The sequence below is a fragment of the Pinus tabuliformis genome, chromosome 4_2 (genome assembly GCF_031772625.1).
Source record: "Pinus tabuliformis cultivar Carrire ecotype Pingquan chromosome 4_2, CPIR1, whole genome shotgun sequence".
NCBI classification, from domain to species: domain Eukaryota; kingdom Viridiplantae; phylum Streptophyta; class Pinopsida; order Pinales; family Pinaceae; genus Pinus; species Pinus tabuliformis.
Window position 1 is genome coordinate 962,005,072 of NC_142304.1, and position 6,000 is coordinate 962,011,071.

Below are 6,000 nucleotides of genomic sequence, written 5' to 3' on the forward strand. Positions count from 1 at the left end.
GCTCTGAGTTTGTGATGGAGAATTTGAGGTAAGGGTTCATAAATGAAGGGGACACCCTCCTACAAATCCTCTTCCTTGTTCTTCCTCGAATTTGGCCACCAAATGCTCATTAAACCTTTGATTTTGTCTCAAAATTGACCAAAAATCTGCATAAAGCACACATTAGACTTTGTGGCATAATGACTAACCCATTTCACTCTATTAGCATAAATATAATAAAAAACATGCAATAAATTAATGAGAATGGTGGATTAAATCGAATTAAGAGGCTAAATGAGCCCATATAATTACCCATTTCTGGGGCTCATCATGTGATGTGAGAAAGTTGCCACATCAAGCTTTGAATTAGATACCTGTGAGATCACTTCACCTTTTTATCCATTCACGTACCCATTCACTTCTACTCAATCCACCTCTTGTCAACTATCCATTTCTTCAACTAGTACTGTTACTAGTAGTACTAATCCAGTAGTAAGTTCTTCACCATACATACCTATTTCTTGATCGACCTTCCCATTTTATGAGTCTCCAACTCAGGTTATGGTCAATCAACTCGCTCAACCTTGGAGAAATCCTGGTGCTGTCCTGGTTGCTAATCCAAATGATCTCCGAGCAAACCAAGAAGAATGGTTACCTAAGTATAATCTTGATGATGGTCTTCCCGATGAGGAACATCTAAATAACTTTGTGTTAGCCATGATTCTTAAGGGATTTTCACATGAAGATGTTGTAATCAGACTGTTCCTTATTCTTTCCAAGGATTGGTAGGATCTTGGTATTTTTCCCTTCTAGCAGGATCAATAAGAAACTAGGATACTTTGCAAGAAATATTTCTTGCAAAATTTGGTGATGACAGGACTATAGCATCCTTAATCAATGATCTTTCCAACTTAAAAGAAAATTTAGATGAAAGGATCAAAGACTTCAACTTCATATTTAACAAGTTACTGAACAAAATCCCAGCTACCTCTAAACATGCAGTAGATGTACAAATAGACTGGTACATATCCTCCCTTCCCTCTAATATTGCAATTTTTGTAGATAGAGCCAATAAGGCTACCGTCGTAGCGAACATGAAAGAAGCTTTGTCTGTAGAAAGAAGAATTATTGCCTTAGAAAAGAGTTCATAGAGAGACAAAAGGAAATCAAAGAAACATTCAAGGATGATTCAAAAAAGAAAGCTCCAAAGGACCCTTTTGACCTTCAATTCCTTCAGAAAGTGTTAAAGGCCATGTCAAATGGAATGGTCGAAATCAAGAAACAAGTTGCAGAATCATCTACTCCCAAGAAACCTTTTCGCTCATTTAAAAGGAATCCTTCTTCCACATCTCAGCCACCAAATACTATTTCAAATGCTGAATCCGATCAAGAACTAGAAGAAGACTCACCAACCGAAGAAGAAGCCGAAACTGAAGAAGAAGTTGAGTTAAATGGAATGTGGGACTTCATTCTTCCAACTAAAGAGGAAGCACAAGCTATGCCAGTGACTACGAGAAGTAAAAACTCTCCTGATACATCTACAACAATTTAGAAACAGAAAGCTACTACTCCTATAAAGGAGAAGACAGTAAGTAAGAAATCTAAGGCTACACAAACTGATTCTATTCCACTAGATCCTCCAACTGCTGCCAAAATGTTAGTAATATCGGATATAGTAGAGTATAACATAGTCAAAGATATGAAAAAGACGAGAGCAAATATTTCATTACATGAACTAACTAAACTAAAAAAAAAATAGAAAATCTTACTTAGAGAGTTAAAAGCAGTTCATGTAGCTCCTTTACCATCAGCTGTAGTCACTCAAACTGCTTATGACATGGGAAAACCTCCTTCATCTTCAAACAAAGTAAATCCCACAGATCTAGCTATGATAGGTGATAGGTCTATTTCTCATACACCTCCATTTCTGCTTACTTATGAGATTTTCAACAGAAACATCCATAATTGCCTTGTTAATTCAGGAGCCTCATCAAACATCATGCCAAGGACTGTATGCACCAAATTGAATATTACACCTCAAAAATCTATTGTACACATAGTTCAACTTGATAGGACAAAAGTAGAGGTTCTTGGAGAAATAGTATCAGTTTTGATCACGCTTTCCTCTAATCCAAAAGTTTCATAGATAATCGATATTCTAGTGGTTGATATCCCTGAATTTTGTGGTTTAATTCTAAGTATGGATTGGTCTGAAAAGTTACACAGATACTTTGCAATTGATTGGTCTCACATGTGGTTGCCACACAATGGTAAACCTAACCAAATGAGAGTAGACTGTGAGAAATTCATGAAGTACACAGTCACTAATATCGAGGGAAGAAATTAACCTGTAGCTTTCACCAATAAGATCATTGGAAATTACTTGGTTGAGTCATTATTGGGATCATTTGATGCTCAAATATCGCCCTTTCCAGATAATGTTGTAGTATCTCAAATAGAAATTTTTTCACAAATAGATGCTTCCGAGTGTGTAGATGTATTTGATAAAATTGTAGATAATTCATTATTATTGACTCTTTATTTTGATGGTTCCAAGTCTGAAGATGGTGTTGGTGCAGGATGTATCTTAATCATCCTGCAAGGAGAGAAAGCCATGTTATCATGCATGGTGGAATTTCAATGCACTAACAATACTGCAGAGTATGAAGCTTTGATTCAAGGGTTGTACAAAGCCATTGGCCTCAATGTGAAGTATTTGCAAGTATATGGAGACTCTAAAATAGTTATTAAATAGGCAAGAAACACAATCCATTGTGTGTCTAGGTATCTTAAACATTATCAATCCCTAGCTCATAATATCACTTCTCATTTCACTGCTTTTAACATTTCTTTAGTCCCCAGATTACGAAACGCAAGTGCTGACTTACTTGCAATGTAGCATCTAGGCTTATACCTTCAAAGGAATTTTGTCTAGATAGGTTTTCCATAGAGTTAGTTTTCAGACCATCGATTCCTGATAATGTAACAAATTGGAGAGTGTTTAATAATGATGCTGATATAATCGATTTCCCTACATTAGAAGGATCTTATGAGGAACAAATCATAAATGAACATGAACATGGCTTGCAAATCAATCATAAACAAGATCAAAACCCAATTCCAAAATCTGTAGTCAAAATGGAAGATCTCTATGATTTGAAAGACATATTTAAGAAGATTACCAACCCCAAGACTCAGAGCTCTACTTTGATATTTGAAGTGGTAAACCTAGGTACAACTGAAAAACCTCAAAATGTCAACCTAGGTCTTGGTTTATCATCTGAAGTGTTGGGTTGTGTTATATTCTTTCCACAACTAGCTCCCCTAGTTAACCGAGGGGTCAGAGGGGGGGTAGAGGTCCCCCTTCGTTGCATCAATTGCATAATGGGGGGGTCACAGGGTGTTTGAGGGGGGCAGGTAGCCCCCCTCTACGGGGTCTGGGCAGTGCCTCAGGGAAAAAAAATTGGACCCTATATTAGGTGGGCGGACCTACCTATGGTTTTGTGCATGGTTTTCACACATGGTTTTGGGCGCGATGGTTTTAGGTCCATGGTATTGGATGCTTCGGCATGTATAAATAGGTATTCTCACATTGAAAGGAACATAATGAAAAATCAAGCTAGTAGTCCTAGTTTTTGGATCCAGGGGAAAATCTCTGTGTATATGTGTTTTATGTGTTATGCTCATGCATTGTTTATTTTTTGTGTTCTAAGAATTCATGCGTAGGTAATTTTTATACGGGGTTAAAACCTACATTTCGTGTTAGAGGTGTTTTGGCTTCAAGGGGATGCCTTTGTTGCTGAGGGGTTTCACTCGAGCCTATGGTAGACCCTATTTTGTGGGAGATCTATGGGATCGATTCTGGTGGTGAAAGAAGATGGTGAGTAGTGGAAAGATAGAGATCGAGAAATTTAATGGTCATAGTTTTGAGTTATGGAAACTCAAGATGGAGGATCTATTAGGTACTAAACCAATGGGAGTGTTCGATGAAGAATGGAAGAAGTTGGTTCAGAAGGCAAAGAGCACAATATGATTGTGTGTCTCAGATTCAATATTGTTGAATGTATCAAGGGAAGCTATGGCTAAGGCTTTGTGGGTCAAGTTAGGGACTTTGTACCAATCTAAGTCTCTGGTGAATAAACTGTTCCTATGGAAAAAGATGTATAACTTGAGGATGAAAGATGGAGACTCGATGACAGAGCATATGAACGCATTTAATACTGTGGTAAGTTAGTTATTATCTATTTATATTAAAACTTCAGATGAAGATAAGTGCATCATCTTGTTGTGTTCTCTACCAGATTCGTCGGATAGTCTGGTTATTCCAATAGGTAGCAATGCAACTACCTTGCAGTTTGATGAAATAGTTTCATCCTTGCTAATGGAGGAGATGAGACGGAAAAATATGGAGAGACAAAATGGTGATGCCTTGTCCGTATGAGGATGATCCCAGAACAGAAATAAAGATAAGTCATTGAGTGGGAGATCTAAATCTAGAGGGAGATATAAATCTCCAAGAAAACCTGTAAAGGTGTGCTGGAAATGCTAAAAGGAAGGGCACTACAAAAGGGACTATAAATCTAAAGCTCCTAAGAAAGGAAAGGGATCTAATGGTTCTCCTTCTGTAGAGGCGAAAACCACCTCAGATGAAGGTGGGTATGTATACTTGGCTTCTTCAAGTACACATGTAGATCATGAGGCATGGTTGATTGACTCAGGTGCATCCTTTCACTTCACTCCCCATAGAGAGTGGTTCTGCAAGTATGAGAAATACGATGGTGGTGATGTCTTCTTAGGGGATGATAGGAAGGCTATAATCATTGGCCGCAGAAAATTAAAGCTGAAGTTGCAAGGTGGAAGGGTTAGAACACTTCCAGGTGTTTTGCATATTCCTGCATTGGTCAGAAATCTGATTTTTGTAAGGAAGTTAGATGATGAAGGTGTAAAAACAGTCTTCGAGAAGGATACCTACAAGATGGTTTAGGGAGCATCGGTATTGATGCGGGGAGTTCAGATTGGAACTCTATACAAGTTGCAAGGTAGCACTATTGTTGATGGGTGCAACCGTTCTGTGGTTCCTGAAAGTGGAGCAGAAAATCTAGTGGTCTCTTGAGAAAATTCCATGCTATGGCATCAAAGGCTTGGACATATTGGAGAGAAGGGCCTTCAAATACTTCATGGTAAATATATAGTAGAAGGTATGACTAATAGCTCTCTGGATTTTTATTTATGTGAAAATTGTGTATATGGGAAGCAGAATCGGGTGAGTTTCCGCTCTGGTGGTAAGAGGGTGAAATAGATATTAGAGCTTCTTGACAGTGACATGTTTGGACCTGTGAAGGTTCCATCACTATGTAGGTCTGGGTACTATGTATCATTTATAGATGACACTGAAGGAATACATGGATATATTTCCTCAAGAAGAAATCTAAAGTCTTTGACAGGTTTAAAGAATTTAAGGCTCTAGTGGAAAACTAGACAGAGAAGAAGATAAAGGTGTTGAGGATAGATAATAGTGGAGAGTTTTGCAGTAAGGAATTTGAAGAATTCTGTAAGAAGTGTGGTATAGCACGACATAAGACTACTCCATAAACACCTGAGAAAAATGGAGTTGCAGAAAGAATGAACAAGACGTTGATGGAAAGGGCAAGAAGCATGCTTAGTGGTTTCGGGTTAGGACAAGAATTCTGGGCAGAGGCAGTGGAGACAAAATGTTTCCTGGTCCACAGATCACCTTCATCAACGTTGGACGATAAGACTCCACAAGAGGTATGGACTGGTAAGAAACCCTCTCTTTCATATCTGAGGGTATTTGAATGTGATGCATATGTACCTGTTCCAAAGGAGAAAATAACCAAGTTGGATAGTAAATATGAAAAGTGCATGTTTATTGGGTATAACGATGGTTTAAAGGGTTATAGGCGTTGGAACCCAGTAACAAAGAAGGTTATGTATAGCCGAGAAGTGGTGTTCAAAGAGGTGAAAGATATTATTAAACATGAATTCCATTTAAAGGAACTT